We start from the raw sequence: 17,326 nt of genomic DNA on the forward strand, positions 1-17,326 counted from the left end.
CATGTGCTGACCCTATGCCTCTTCGATATGTATGAGAATTAGAATTTTCAAACTCAACTATTCATATGTTTAAAAGTTATTGAGGGTAGTGTCTTCATTTTCTGGGCCTAACAGCTCTAATCCTTCCATTTCTTAAGCACCAATTTGCCTGGGTGCTAGATACACCATTATCACATCTTTTTCTTTTTTTTTTCCCTTATTAATATACTTTATTTATCCTTTTTCTCTTTTTTCTTCCTTTAGAATGTAATACATTATTAACATTCTTGGATGTTCTTGTTTTTATCACCCGTTGTTAACCATTGATGTAGATATTTTTTTCTGTAATTATTACTCAGATTAATGTATTTCTGTCATTATGTGTTTGCAGATGCTTTGTATCTAAGTGTGCCATGTTAATAACCTCTGGGGGCGCTGTGGGACGCTAGAGTTTTCAGCCAATCCGGTGATATATGTGCAGCCTGGTAAGCCACAGTGGACTTCCGCTCCCAGGAGCATTGTTTCCTGTGGCACCAGATCAGACTTTCTGGAGCCTGTCAGCTCTAGAAGTCTGACTCAACCTCTCGGAGCGCTACGAGTGGCCGTAGCGGAGTCACTTCCGCCTACGCCGCATCGTCATCTCCGGGGGGTGTGGCCGGGGTGGCGACGTCGTTCTGACGAACCGCCCGGGACCCACGCCATAAAAGGGCGCCATACAAGCGTCCGAGTATGGCGGCGGTTCCCCATCCGGGGAGGACATTCATGACGGAATTTGGCTCATCAGGGTAAGCCGACAAACTTATATATTCTTCGCTATCTCTTGGATTATGCATACCATCTTACTTACAACTCTGTATTCAATCCTTTTTCAATTTAACAGTGTCTGCCACTTACAAGGCAGGTTTAACCTATCTCTATCTTAACAAAGTATTCTGCAGGATCGGTGAGCATCTTTAATTACTAGTGAGCTCCCAATACACTCGTATGTAACTATTGGTGATTTTTAAACTATCTTGAAACATGCATGGACTACCACCGCTGGGCTCATTGAGAGTAATGCGGTACCAAAAGTAATTCTTTTAACCCATTATACACCCAAGGCTGAATAATGTTGCACCTCATATGAGGGAATCAATGTATCCTATGTTTTTGCTTGTATGGAGACTTGGGACCATACAAACGACTTATATCTGGGCAATTGTTCTTTTGGAACTCTTCTCATAGAAACCTCTAATTATTGCGGTATATGATGACATAAAGTAGAAGCTCCCTCCCTGTGAGCGGTATATGTCCATGCATCTTTCTTTAATGGGTTTCTTTCTCTCTTATATACAAACAACTCTATCCTCACCTATCTGTGTATCAACATGCACCGGTTGTGGCTATTTTCTACCGATAATGGTTTGACATATTATAACTAGCGCACTTTATATATCCAACCCAGATACAAACACACAGGAGCGTTTGTATTTACACTCCTTGTGAACATCGGCTCCCCCATTTATGAGCTCAGTGACCGTCTTTTAGTCCTCCTCGTTACAGTACCAAAAAAGTTCAGAATATATAATGTACAGGTATGTTCATATCCTATACAGATATGTTTTCTTTATCATTTATATATACTGGTGCCTAAAAAATAATGTTATCCATCTCATACGGTGTGTGTCCCCACATGTGTCCCAATGGCTATCCTCTTGCCTACCCACTGAGCCCCCCCCCCCCCTGATGGCTAGAACAGTAATATCATATGTGCGAAATGCCTTTTCTTTTACATTGACATTGTATATCACATATAATATGCATTATTCTCATTTATGGAATATGTAGTTAAATAATACATTCTGTTTCTTTAAAATTACTTATGTTTTTACACAGACAAAACAATTATTAAGCTCCAGACGAAGCTTTCACCGAGAAGGCGAAACATGTTGAGCAAACTGTCATGAGTAATGTATACCATATATTTACTGTAAACTTCGGCCGACCCTGCTGACTGGCACCCTGAGCATCGAGGTGTCCGCCGGCAGCCCCTGTCTGCCTTGAAGTATATTACATTGGATTTATGCACAATACAATTTGTTCTGTACACAACTGTTCCTACACTATATGAAGGTCTAGCACCTTATGCAAGACTATATCTGATACTGTCGACCGTTTTCTGGTCTCATGTTCAATGTAGATTTCTTTCATCTGCTTGTATCATTAGATGTTTTTTAAAATGTTTGTTTAATAAAAAGCAATTTTATGAAAATTTAGTGCCCGAAATCCTTGTCTCCCAACCTTTCCATATCAAATGATTCAAATGTAGGACAGGGCCCTCTTCAGATGATATATATAATGACCCAGACTGCTGCTGTCTGGTGAGTCATGTGTTTTTGGAAATTCATATGTAAGTGACCTGCCCCTTCCTGCCCTTGCCGGATCTTTGTTGCCGCAGTGCCCTAGTGAAAGCGTTATTTGTGTAATCCCTTGCCTGTTGCCGAACCCTTTGCTAACGATTACCGCCTCTGAACCTGTGCTGCCTGCCCTGACCTTTGCTACGTCTGACTACGTCTCTGCCTGTCCCTTTTGTACTATGCCTGTCTCAGCAGTCAGTGAGGTTGAGCCGCTACCGGAGGACACGACCTGGTAGTTACCGCCGCAGCAAGACCATCCCGCCTTGCGGCGGGCTCTGGTGAAAACCAGTAACTACTTAGAACCGATCCTCCGGTACGGTCCACGCCATTCCCTCACTGACACAGGGGATCCACTCCCTGCACCGCTCCTGCTACCAGTCCGGATCCTGACAACCAGGGTCCTTAGTCAGTAGGCAAGAGGCTACCCTGCAGTCCCCTCCAAAAGCCCCTGTCCCAGGTTGGTTCTGTCACAATCGATTTTATGCTTGCTCACTTACCAACCATATTGGGTGACAATATGTTGAGTTTGTCTTTGCTGTCTGGTTTTCTTTCATTTGCCACTGCTATTGGATACTAAATCAGGACTCAAAATTTCAAGTCCTGAGCTACTAGCCAGGCCTTAAGAGTTATTCGCCGCCAGTTGCCCCACCCAGGTCCTACCCTACCCGCCCCTAAACACACCCTTGTAAATTATCATATTTTATCCGTATTTTATTAATCACAGTCAAATCAATGAAATATGATTGCAGCTTGCTGGTATTGGTTATTTGTTTCCTTATCCAGTCTAATAAGTGTACTCAATAAGGAAAAACAAAAAAAAATAACCAATACCAGCAATCATATTTCATTGATCTGACTGTGATAAATAAAATAAAAGTAATACAGTATATGATTGGCTGCTATAGGCACTGTACACATCATTACAGTAAAAAGCTACTCCCATCTGAGCCCCTCCACAATTCACCTACCTGAGCGGGATCTTGATGGCCAGGTACTTGTCTATAGCCACAGTCAACAGACTAAAAATTGAACTTTGGGTCAGATCCAGAACAAAGCAGGCCAAGAACACTCAGCTGTGGAAATTGAAGCCGATGCTGATGGTGATGGTGAATGGAATGGCGAGCAGTCCCACCGCTATATCAGCCACGGCCACTGAGACCAGGAAATTTAGTTGGTGGCATTTTTTAGAGTGCGGTTGATGCCCACAGCCCAGCAGACTAGGACATTCACCACAATGATCACCTTCAGAGTAGTTAATGGGGCACTTAATGTCATTTCCTCTATTGGTTGAGAAGATCACAACAGGAGACAGTTGGAGGCATGTGTGGATGGGAGGATGGATTCCCTTCTAGGAGGACTCAGCAATCAATCTTTATGTAGCAGGTGGCCAGCTGTCACAGTGCCCGCAGGAATGATCCCAGCACTCCCATGATATCCAGCCAGTCATAGGGGACCTTCCTGGATCTGTGCTTTCAGCACCATGTCACCTCTTCTTCCCATCTCTCCAGAGCCCCAATGTGAGGGCACTCTGATCCCGGGTACGTGAGCCACCTGTGCCACCTACTACAAGAGGACATTACCCAGATTACTCAGAAGGCGACCCACCATCCAGAGACCCGCATCTGGACACAGGGACAGCCAATTAGATCCAGGGGAGCTCCATGCCGCCCCACACCTCTGTGCTATATGCCTCTCCGATAGGTCACCACAGCCCTTACAGCTCCCATATGACATGCCCCCTCCCCCACCTCCCAATGACATCACAATTCCACCTTATTGTGCGAAGAGTGGTCACATAGTGATCACACCAGTCAGAGATCGCAGACTCCAGTCATAGCACACCCACTGCCTGCCTGTTCCTCCTATACTCCCACATCACCGGAATCCTTTACTACTGGATCCACACTTTCCCTCAGCTTATTTTCATTTGCCTAATGTGAGCAGGCGAGTAGAAATTTTGAAGGCTGTACTGAGTGTTACTTTCTGTGATTTCCTTTGATATTGTATGTTTGTACACTCAACCTGGTGTGTCAGAGGGACTAAGGTTTTTGAGAAGGTTGCAGCAAAGAATCGATATCACGATATAACGGCTCCTGCATGGCTAGCACTACACAGGTCACTTGTTCTCATAGACTAGTTTTCATTAATCTATAGTAGTTCCAAAGGGAAAACAAGAGCTTTCTGGTTCTCTATTATCTTGTGGCCAGTGTTTTGGAGAAATTCCTTACCCAATTAAAAAAATATGATTTGTTAGATACCAAAAATGATATTCTGTACGTCTGATGTATATTTCTCTTTGAATGTATAATATGCTGTGACTCTGTGTATCTATTAAGAGAGATTAGCAGCAGAGACCAGACTGGACTGATAGTATAAGCGCACAGGTGGCCGAACATGGGGATGAGAGCTTGTCAACTATCCTTATGAAGTGCTGGTCTTGTTACTGGAGATCGAGTTATGTGGAATTTATTGATGTGTCTGTAATAGGAAAAGAGAGTGTAAACACAGTGCTGCTAGTAACTTATCTTTATTGGTTACTCTTTGTTTTTTGTATTAGAGATTTATAGCAGAGGCAGTGGTGTTATAAATAATCTTACTCTATTATTATTATTATTATTATTATTATTAACATTTTATTTATAACACTTTTTTGTTTTGGGTAACCTTAGTTTTTTCAGTCATATGTTAACCACTTAAGCCCCGGAAGATTTTACCCCCTTCCTGCCCAGGGCCTATTTTGCGATTCGGCACTGCGTGACTTTAACGGACAATTGCGCGGTTGTGCAACGCTGTACCTAAACAAATTTGATGTCCTTTTTTTTCCCCACAAACAGAGCTTTCTTTTGGTGGTATTTGATCACCTGTGCGATTTTTTGATCATGCGCTATAAACAAAAAAAGAGCGGAAATTTTGCAAAAATAACAATATTTTTCACATTTTTTTATATGAAATTCCCCAAAAAAAAATGTAAAAATCAAACATTTTTAACATTTTAGGCCAATTTGTTTTATACTACATATGTTTGGTAAAAAAAATCGCAAAAAGCGTATTTTGATTGGTTTGCACAAAAGTTATTGCGTTTACTAACTAAGGGAAAGATTTTTGTCATTTTTGTTGCTTTTTTTTTTAACGAGTAATGGCGGCGATCTGCGATTTTTTTTTTTGCGGCGGACAGATCGGACCCTTGAATGACATTTTTGACACTTTTGGGGTTACCAGTGACATTACTACAGTAATCAGTGCTATACATATGCACTGTTACTGTAAAAATGACACTGACAGTGAAGGGGTTAACTTTTTTTGAGAGAGAGGGGTTAAATGTGTCCCTAGGAGCGTGCTTCTAACTGTGATTGGATGTGGCTTGAGGTGTAAGAACAGAGATCAACGGTCCTACATAGCAGAACCGTATGATCTCCATTCTTACACAGGGAAGAATGACAGGCGGCTTTGTTTACATTAGCCGCCTGCCTTTCTCCCGCTGTAACGGACGATCGCGAGTGACCGGCGAACATCAGGTCTGCCGCTCACACGCGCGGGGGGTCCATGAGCGAGCGGGAGCGCGCCTCCGGTGGCGCTCGCTCGCTCCCTAGAGCCTCACAGGCTAGCGACGTAGTCCTACGTCACTTTGCCTGTGAGCGGCAAGTGGTTAAAGTGTTACTAAACCCAGAACCTGCGTTCACTATATCTGGTCTCCCACAGTACACAGAACATGAAAATGCAATTATTTTAGTATTTATAACCTACTAAATAGCTTTTCTCATCAGCATTATAAAGCAGTCTTGTGACTTCTATCAGTTCCTGGTAAAGCTTGTAGGAGGAGTTTTCATTCCCCCCTGACCCTCTGTCTGGACAGTGCTGAATGGCCCTGTGTGGATCACATGTACTCTCCCAAGAAAAAATAAAAAAAAATTCTGGCAATACACACTAAACTGAGCATGTGCAGCCTGACTCCTAATTCTCTGTTCTATCTGGAGATGGGTTGGAGTCAGTTAAAGAACAGGAGGATCAGAGAGACAGGATCACAGAACCTTTATACACAATGCGAAGGATTAACCCTTTAGGTTCCACAGTGAGTATAACAAGCATTCTTTATTGCATATACAGACTGATTTTTACTGTTGTGGGTTTAGTAACACTTTAGGTTTGCCTTTACTATTGGTTTGTTGCCTGTTTTTTTTTTATATAACACTGCTATTGGATACTAAGTATTATTTTCTGTGATTTCCTTTAATATTGTAAGTTTGTACACTCAACCTGGTGTCTAAGAGGGGCTGAGGTTTTTGAGAAGGTGGTGGCAAAGAACACATCTAACGGCTTCTACATGGGTAGCGTTACACAGGTCATTGGTCCTAATAGACTTGTTCTCAGTAATCTATAGTAGTTCCAACAGTAAGACAAGATCTTTCAGGTTCTCTCTTATCCCCTGGCCAGTTTTTTGCAGAAATGCCTTACCCAATCAAAAAAATATGATTTGTTAGATACTAAAAATAATATACTGTATATCTGATGTATATTTCTCCTTGAATGTATAATATGTCGTATCATCCTTCCTAACCTTGTAGTATAGGTGTGTTTGGTGTCTGAGTGGTATCTTTTTCTTACATTAGTGCAGGGGCGTAACTACAGGGGTTGTAGGGGCTGCAATTGCAACCGGGCCCCATGCTCCAGGAGGCCTGTGCTGCTCACCTGTACACCTGGATAGGAGGGGTGGCGGGGGCAGCATGTCGAGAAATCACTGTCCTCCTTTTTCTTCCAGTAGCTGCAGGTGGAAAATAGAGGGAATGGTTCCTCTGTATGCTGCCCCAGCCACTCCTTCTATCCAGTTCACTTGTGTTCTGTCTCTGGGCCCCTGTGTGCTCCCCTGGTTCCCCCCCGCCCACTGTGCTCCCTCCCCTCTCCTGAAATCTGCTGCAGGGGATGTGTCACAATAGAGAACCGGGAAGGAGTTTTCTGAATGGAGTGTCACAGTGTCATAGTGAGAGACATTGTAAAAAAATAAAATGATAGAAAATAATACAATTAAAATACCAAAGAATAAAAACTACTGACACCATTGGGTGAACTTCCAGGATCGCAAAGGTCACACTTGCAACTGGGCCCTGGCATTCCACCACAGTGGGGAGGCCCCAAGCTGGCAGGAAGGGAGCCCACTGCAGAACATGTGAAAGGGTCCCGCTGCGGAACCATAATAAAGGGCCCCGCAACTAGAGTAAAGGGCCCCAGGATCAGTGGGAAGAGCCACTTTTGGTTGTTGTTTTCACGATTTTCTTTTTTGATTCATCTTTCCAATGTGGCTCTTTTTGTCTATCTAGCCACCTTCTTTGTTTTTCTCTTTTTTTCTGTGCTCTTATCTTCCATCATGGGTTGTATGTTTTTTGTTTCCCCAGCCTAGGCGGTTTTGTTACCCCCTCCTATGTGCGTTTCGTGATCTTTTGTGGTCAGCCTGTTTCCTCTCACAACTCCTGACCGGGATGTTGTAGACCAGTTGGCATATTTTTACGACTTTCACCTATTGTACTGAGACCAATATCAAGCGCTTTGTTTTGTTTTTGTCACTTTCTGATGAAACCGAGCGCTGACTTGCGAAACACCTTAAGAGATATATGCAAGAGCCTGTTTGCTATGAATTATCTGATGCTGGAAAATTCATGTAATGGTCCATTATTAATAAACATAAAAGTCTGTATGCAGTGCAACAAGGGGTTAAATGCAGTCCATATTATATGATGAAAAGAAGGATAATGGAACCTTGGACCAGCTTCAGTGTGAGTTGACACCACACCACAGTGACAATCCAATTTCCTTACCAGAAGAGGGATAAGCCAAGCATGAACAGGGATCTGTGTAACACCAACTCCCATAAGCAGGTGGATGGCTCCACACTAATAACACCAAGGCTGGAAAGGTGTGTAGCAATCTTCCTTCAACACACAAGGCTCCAATCAGGATACCAATACTTAGGACGACTACGTTTACTCATCCATTCATAGGTGCGGTGTCACCATAATAAAATGAAGCAACACATAGTGAAGCCCATAACAGCATCAAAAACATTTATTGCAATTGTACTTACAAAAAGAGTCAAATGCTGCAGCCTATAGTGTGCTTGTGTCTCCAGGAAACCGCCGAACACGTTTCATCCAATAGAACATCGTCAGAGGTGTCCTAGTTTTTGTGATGTCAATTTTAATTAAAATGTGATTTTTTTTATCTTTCTATGTGTTTCACAAACTCCCTTGGGCAATCCTGTTGGTTTTGTACCATTGCTGTCCTCCTTTTGAAAATACTAGGGACCTAGCTACTGTACACTTGGCCTCAATACATTGCTGAGGAAGATCAAGGGACTAAAGCAGGCAGTGTTTAGACCAGGGGTCTCCAAACTATGGTTTTCCAGTTGTTCAGGAACTACAATTCCCATCGTGCCTAGTCATGTCTGTGAATGTCAGAGTTTTACAATGCCCGACGGGATGTGTAGTTCCGTAACAGCTGAAGGCCTGGAGTGTGGACAACCCTGGTTTAGACGATACAATGTCTCCTCACTGCCTGTGAATTGCTGTCCAAAGAGGGATCCACATGCAGATTGCTCCTCAGACATCAGCACGGGTAAGCTCTTTATAACAGATGGAAGTGCTTATCACTAGAGTTGAGCGAACACCTGGATGTCCGGGTTCGGCGGGTTCGGCCGAACTTGAAAAAAAAGTCCGGGTTCGTGACCCGAACTTAACCTGAACTTTACCCCGATCCCGAACCCAATTGAAGTTAATGGTGACCCGAACTTTTGAGCACTAAAATGGCTCTAAAAATAACATGGAAGGGGCTAGAGCAGTGGTGTACCAAGGGGGGGGGGGGATGGGGGGGCGGCCCACCCCGGGTGCCACGCACTGGGGGGTGTCAGCCGGTGTCCTGCCCGGCGTGTTCTGACAGATCCCGTATCGCAGTGTGAAGGCAGCTGCAGTGGCAGCTCCTTCAGTCTGCGCTGCTAGGGGTGGGCAGAGCCACGGCGGAAAAAGGGGGTGGGGGCCTCATCCGGAAGAAGGGGCGGGGCCTCGGTAGGAAGAAGGGGCAGAGCCTCGGCAGGAAGAAGGTGAGTGCCGAAGTGTGTGTGCTGGATAGGAGGGGGATGGGGCAGCTGCATATAGAGGAATTCATATTTCCCTATTCTTCCTGCTGCTGAATAACTGATTCTCCTCCTCTCCCTCCTGCAGGAAGAATAGGGAAAGATCAATTCATCTATATGCAGCTGCCCCATCCCCCTCCTATCCAGCACAGCACACACACTTCGGCACTCACCTTCTTCCTGTCGAGTCTCCGCCCCTTCTTCCTATACAACTTCTTTTGCTGGCTCCCCAGTGCTCTTATCCCCCCCCTCAGTGCTCTTAGCCCCCCCCCCCCAGTGCACTAGACCCCTCCCCTGTTCTTTAGCCCCCCTGGTGCTCATCAGCTCCCCACAGTGCTTTTCATCTCCCTCCCCCCTATGCTCCCTGTCCCCCCCAGTGCTCTCCAGCCCCCTGGTTTTCCCTGCCTGCCCCCCAAGTGCTCCCCCCTCCAGTGCTCTCCATCCCCTGTGCCTTCCAACCCCCCTGCAATGCTTTCCAAACCCCCTCTTAATTCTCTCCAGCCACCCCCCCCCCACCGTGCCCTTCAGCTCCTCCAGTGCTCTCTGCTTCCCCTGTGCTCTCCAGCCTCCCTGGTGCTCTTCTATCTTTTATCATGTCCTCATTCTCTGACCATCTACTGTATCATGTCTGCAGTCTCTGACCATCTCCTGTATCATGTCTGCAGTCTCTGACCATCACCTGTATCATGTCTGCAGTCTCTGACCATCTCTTGTATCATGTCTGCAGTCTCTGACCATCTCTTGTATCATGTCCGCAGTCTCTGACCATCTACTGTATCATATCCGCAGTCTCTGAGCATCTCCTGTATCATGTCCTCAGTCTCTGACCATCTACTGTATCATGTCTGCAGCCTCTGACCATCTACTGTATCATGTCTGCAGTCTCTGACCATCTCCTGTATCATGTCTGCAGTCTCTGACCATCTACTGTATCATGTCTGCAGTTCCTGACCATCTCTTGTATTATGTCCGCAGTCTCTGACCATCTACTGTATCATGTCTGTAGTCTCTGACCATCTCCTGTATCACGTCTGCAGTCTCTGACCATCTACTGTATCATGTCTGCAGTCTCTGACCATCTCTTGTATCATGTCCGCAGTCTCTGACCATCTACTGTATCATGTCTGCAGTCTCTGACCATCTCCTGTATCACGTCTGCAGTCTCTGACCATCTACTTTATCATGTCTGCAGTCTCTGACCATCTACTGTATCATGTCTGCAGTCTCTGAGCATCTCCTGTATCATGTCCTCAGTCTCTGACCATCTACTGTATCATGTCTGCAGTCTCTGACCATCTACTGTATCATGTCTGCAGTCTCTGACCAACTCCTGTATCACGTCTGCAGTCTCTGACCATCTACTGTATCACGTCTGCAGTCTCTGACCATCTACTGTATCATGTCCTCAGTCTCTGAGCATCTCCTGTATCATGTCTGCAGTCTCTGACCATCTACTGTATCATGTCTGCAGTCTCTGACCATCTCCTGTATCACGTCTGCAGTCTCTGACCATCTACTGTATCATGTCCTCAGTCTCTGAGCATCTCCTGTATCATGTCTGCAGTCTGACCATCTACTGTATCATGTCTGCAGTCTCTGAGCATCTCTTGTATCATGTCCTCAGTCTCTGACAATCTCCTGTATCATGTCCTCAGTCTCTGACCATCTCTTGTATCATGTCTGCAGTCTCTGACCATCTCCTGTATCATGTCCTCATTCTCTAACCATCTCCTGTATCATGTCATCAGTCTCTGACCATCTACTGTATCATGTCTGCAGTCTCTGACCATCTCCTGTATCACGTCTGCAGTCTCTGACCATCTACTGTATCACGCGTGCAGTCTCTGACCATCTACTGTATCATGTCCTCAGTCTCTGACCATCTACTGTATCATGTCCTTAGTCTCTGAGCATCTCCTGTATCATGTCTGCAGTCTCTGACCATCTACTGTATCACGTCTGCAGTCTCTGACCATCTACTGTATCATGTCCTCAGTCTCTGAGCATCTCCTGTATCATGTCTGCAGTCTCTGACCATCTACTGTATCATGTCTGCAGTCTCTGACCATCTCTTGTATCATGTCCTCGGTCTCTGACCATCTCCTGTATCATGTCCTCAGTCTCTGACCATCTCTTGTATCATGTCTGCAGTCTCTGACCATCTCCTGTATCATGTCCTCAGTCTCTGACCATCTCCTGTATCATGTCTGCAATCTCTGACTATCTCCTGTATCATGTCCTCAGTCTCTGACCATCTCTTGTATCGTGTCCTCAGTCTCTGACCATCTCTTGCATCATGTTCTCAGTCTCTGACCATCTCCTGTATCATGTCCTCAGTCTCTGACCATCTTCTGTATCATGTCTGCAGTCTCTGACCATCTCCTGTATCATGTCCTCAGTCTCTGACCATCTCTTGTATCATGTCTGTAGTCTCTGACCATCTCCTGTATCAAGTCCATAGTCTCTGACAATCTCCTGTACCGTGTCTGCAGTCTTGGACCATCTCCTGTATCATGTCTGTAGTCTCTGACCATCTCCTGTACCATGTCTGTAGTCTCTGACCATCTCCTGTACCATGTCCGCAGTCTCTGACCATCTACTTTACCATGTCCGCAGTCTCTGACCATCTCCTTTAGCAAGTCTCCAATCTCTTACTCAAACTTAAAGACATTGCTAATAATATTAGCTATCTGTTTATGCTGAAGGTAGGACTGTGCAGGGGAAGCAGAGAGTGCAAAAGGGGGAACTGTGATTAGAGAGACGGAGGGCAGACTGCAAGGGGCACTGTGATGGGGGGCTGTGAAATTTGTGCAATAAATATTCCTGAAAACATTACAAATTGTTGTGGGTGTTTTTACATTTTAAAGTTGGGGGGGGGGCCAGATATAGGATCCGCCCCGGGTGCCAAATGCTCTAGGTACGCCACTGGGCTAGAGGGCTGCAAATGGCAGCAAAATCTTCTTAAGAGCATGGCAAGTGCTCTGCAAACAAATGTGGATAGGGAAATAACATAAAATAAAATAAAAAAACATAAAAATAAAAAATAATCATCTTGATCTAGGAGGACGAGGCCCATATGGAGTAGGAGGTTGAGGTGGCGGTGGATGTGGCGGGGTAGGTGGAAGCGGCGGTGGAGAAGGACAAGGTAGCCAACACTGGTTTTTGTTTTTAATTTTAAATTTCTTTTTAAATTAGGGTACACCCCAAAAGAGTGAGAAAGATCAAAAATACAACAATAGCTGGGTAAGGCCGGTAATGTCTATTCTGCACAAGGTACGGACAAGTCCTGTGGGATCCATGCCTAGTTCATTTTAATGAACGTGAGCTTGTCCACATTGGCTCTGGACAGGCGGCTGCGCTTGTCTGTGATAACGCCCCCAGCCGTGCTAAAAACACGTTCAGATAATACACTGGCTGCAGGGTAGGCCAGCACCTCCAAGGTGTAAAGGGCAAGCTCAGGCCATGTGCCCAATTTGGAGACCCAGAAGTTGAAGGGGGCAGACCCATCATTCAGTACGTCTAGGCGTGTGCACACATACTGCTCCACCATGTTGGTGAAATGCTGCCTCCTGCTAAGACGTTCCATATCCGCTGATGGTGCTGCTGCTTGGTATGGCGTGCTGACAAAGCTTTTCCACATTTCGGCCATGCTAACCCTGCCTTCTGAGGTGCTGGTGGTGCCCTGGCTGCGTTGGTGACCTCTTCCTTCTCCTCTGCCTTGGCCTAGTGCTTCCACTGTGCGCGTCTACCAGCGTGCGCTTGTACTCGCGCATCTTCCGATCATGCTCCAGTGAGGGAATTAAGGATGGTACATTGTCCTTGTAACGGGGATCCAGCAGCGTGGCCATCCAGTAATCAGCACAAGTTACAATGTGGGAAACTCGGCGGTCGTTACGGAGACACTGCAGCATGTAATCGCTCATGTGTGCCAGGCTGCCCATAGGAAACGAAAAGCTCTCCTCTGTGGGAGGTGTATCATCTGTGTCCTCTGTATCCCCCCAGCCACACACCAGTGATGGCCATGAGCTGGCCTGGGTGCCACCCTGCTGTGAACACGGTTCCATCTCCTCCTCCATCTCCTCATCCACGTTTGTGGGTGCAGGAACCCACCCTCGGAGCCACTTGTGAATGACTGCCCTGAAAGCCTTGGAAATTATACCTCTTTCTCCTCCTCCTCCTTCTCCTCCTCCTCCTCCTCCTGTGCCACATCCTCTTCCATCATCGCCCTAAGCGTTTTTTCAAGGAGGCATAGAAGTGGGACTGTTAACCTGAAAACGGCGTCATCGGCACTGGCCATGTTGGTGGAGTACTCAAAACAGCGCAACAAGGCACACAGGTCTCGCATGGAGGCACAGTTATACGTGGTGAAGTGGTGCTGTTCCGCAGAGCAACTCACACGTACGTGCTGCAGCTGAAACTCCACTATGGTCTGCTGCTGCTCGCACAGTCTGGCCAGCATGTGTAAGGTGGAGTTCCACCTTGTGGGCACGTCACATATGAGGCGGTGAGTGGGAAGGCCGAAGTTACGCTGCAGCGCTGACAGGTGAGCAGCAGCAGGGTGAGAACGCAGAAAGTGCGCACAGACGGCCCGCACTTTCTGCAGCAGCTCTGACATATCGGGGTAATTTCTAAGGAACCTCTGCACCACCAAATTCAGCACATGCGCCAGGCAAGGGATGTGTGTCAAACCGGCAAGGCCCAGAACTGCTACGAGATTTCGCCCGTTGTCGCACACCACCAGGCTGGGCTTGAGGCTCACTGGCACCAACCACTCATCGGTCTGCTGTTCAATGCCCCTCCACAACTCCTGCGCGGTGTGGGGTTTTTCCCCCAAACAGGGACGTTTTAAAACTGCCTGCTGTCGTTTTTTCCCGGCAGTGCTGAAGTTGGTGGTGAAGGTGTTACGCTGACCGGATGAGGAGGCGGTAGGAGTTAGGAACAGGAGGCAAACTGAAGCACCCTGCAATCCTCGGTGGTGGAAGGACATGCGCCAAACTGCTATCCGCCTCAGGCCCAGCCGCCACTGCATTTACCTAGTCTGCTGTTAGGGAGATATAACGTCCCTGACCGTGCTTACTGGTCCACGTATCCGTAGTTATGTGGACCTTGCCACAGATGGTGTTGCGCAGTGCACACCTGATTTTGTCATCCACTTGGTTGTGCAGGGAAGGGATGGCCATAAGGCTTTTAAAACTCTGCGTCTCCACCAGATGGAATGACAGCATTTCAAAGGCCAGGAATTTGGAAATGCTGGTGTTCGGGGCCAGGAATCACAGGTGGGTAGGGGGGTACTTTCTCTTCCGCTCCAGTGTTTGGGAGATAGAAAGCTGAACGCTTCCACGGGACATTGTGGAGATGGTTGTTGGTGACCCAGGTGGTGGTGTTGCTGGCAGATCCTCTGTTTGCGGGGTGGCAGGTACCACTGTCACTACAGAGGTGGATGAAGAGGCCGAGACTGCAGCAGAAGAGGAAACAGGAGGCGCCAGAGACCTTTTGGTTTTTGAGTTGTCTACTCCACTGCAGCTCGTGCTTTGCACTTAGATGCCTGGTCATACAGGTTGTGCTCAGGTTGAGAAGGTTTATGCCTCGCTTCAGGCTCTGATTGCACAGCATGCAAACCACTAGTTTCCTGTCATCAGTACATTGTCTGAAGAACTGCCACGCTAGGGAACTCCTTTGAGCTGGCTTTGGTGTGCACGGTCCCTTGTTGCGTTGGGCAGTAGCAGGCGTAGTGTCTAGGGCACAGCCGCTCCGCTTTTGCACCCTGCTCCCTCTTCTGCTGTGCTGGTGGATCTGTGCGACCACCGCCTCTTCCTCTAAACTACTCAGGTCACCTGCATGACGTTCATTCCATGTGGGGTTGAGGACCTCAGCATCCTCCACATCATCTTCCACCCAGTCTTCACCCTGTGCCCTCCTTGTCGGTCTCCACAATTCGGAATTCCGCAGCAGTTGGCACCTGTGTTTCGTCATCATCCGAGATGTGCTGCGATGGTTCTCCCATGTACTCATCTTGAGACATAAGTGGTTGGGCATCAGTACACTCAATCTCTTCCACTTCTGGGGCAGGGCTAGGTGGATGGCCCTGGGAAACCATGCTAACAGAGTCATCAAAAAGAAGAAAAGACTGCTGCATGACTTGGGGCTCAGACTGCTTGGCTGATTTGCAAGGGGGTGAGGTGAAAGATTGATGGACATCGGCTGCAGGTGCCAACTCTGACCTTTCAGCAGTAGACTGGGTGGGAGACAATGTGAAGGAACTGGAGGCACTGTCAGCGACCCAATCTACTATCGCCTGTACTTGTTCTGGACTCAACATTTGTAGAGGCGCATTAGGCCCTACCAAATACTGCTGCAAGTTCTGTCGCCTACTCACACCTGAGGAAGGTGTTTCACTTGTGCGTGTAGCTGGCACAGATCGACCACGTCCTCTCCTTGCAACAGGAGCTCCACCAGCAGCACCACGACCCAGGCCACGTCCCTTATTTGACCTTCTCCTCATATTTCTCTAATTTAGGATCTTCCCCTAAATGGGTGTTTATTGAATAGCGGAATAGAACAGTATCCAACGGGTGTATCTCACAGTAACATATGCAGACTAGGCCGCAATTAAATTTTTTTCCCTAAATGGGTTTTTATTGAAAAGCGGAATAGAAAAACAGTATCCAACGGGTGTATTTCACAGTAACATATGCAGACTAGGCCGCAATTAAATTTTTTTTTCCTAAATGGGTTTTTATTGAAAAGCGGAATAGAACAACAGTATCCAACGGGTGTATCTCACAGTAACATATGCACCCTAGGCGCAATTAAATTTTTTTTCCCTAAATGGGTTTTTATTGAAAAGCGGCATGGAACAACAATATCCAACGGGTGTATCTCACAGTAACATATGAATGAAATTTTTTTATTTTTCCCTTTAATTGGTGATTTTTGAAGAGCAGATTAGAACAGCAGTGTCTAAACGCTGTATGTCAGTGTCACAGTAAAGTATGAATGAAAAACTGAAAAATAATTGTCCCCTTAAATTGGTGCTTTTTGAATAGCAGATTAGAACAGCAGTGTCTAAATGCTGTATGTCAGTGTCACAGTAAAGTATGAAAGAAAAACTGAAAAATAATTGTCCCCTTAAATTGGTGCTTTTTGAATAGCAGATTAGAACAGCAGTGTCTAAACGCTGTATGTCAGTGTCACAGTAAAGTATGAAAGAAAAACTGAAAAATAATTGCCCCCTTAAATTGGTGCTTTTTGAATAGCCGATAAGAACAGCAGTGTCTAAATGCTGTATGTCAGTGTCACAGTAAAGTATGAATGAAAAACTGAAAAATAATTGTACCCTTTAATTGGTGCTTTTTGAATAGCAGATTAGAACAGCAGTGTCTAAATGCTGTATGTCAGTGTCACAGTAAAGTATGAATGAAAAACTGAAAAATTATTGTCCCCTTAAATTGGTGCTTTTTGAATAGCAGATTAGAACAGCAGTGTCTAACGCTGTAAATCACAGTAAAATATGAAGGAAATTTTTTTTTCTTTTTAAATCCAGATTAAGCAGACACATATGCACTGAGCTTGCATTACATGGCCGCTACACGCCGCCCACCTAACAAGTTTTTTTTTCTCCCTCCTCCTCACTGGGCTCAGGTAAGGGCAAAAAGATCATGCACTGCACCCCCACACAATAAAATGTAGATGTAGATCACTGTCTGATTAAAGAAGATTCTTCCTATTCTTTCCCTGAAAGCAATCTCCAGCCTGCCCCTACAATAATCTCCTATCTACCCCTCAGCAGCATCAGGAACCTCTCCCTACAGTAGTTAGAGCAGAGTGACGTGCG

Source organism: Pelophylax lessonae (assembly GCF_965119305.1).
Source record: "Pelophylax lessonae genome assembly, chromosome: 4".
NCBI lineage: Eukaryota > Metazoa > Chordata > Amphibia > Anura > Ranidae > Pelophylax > Pelophylax lessonae.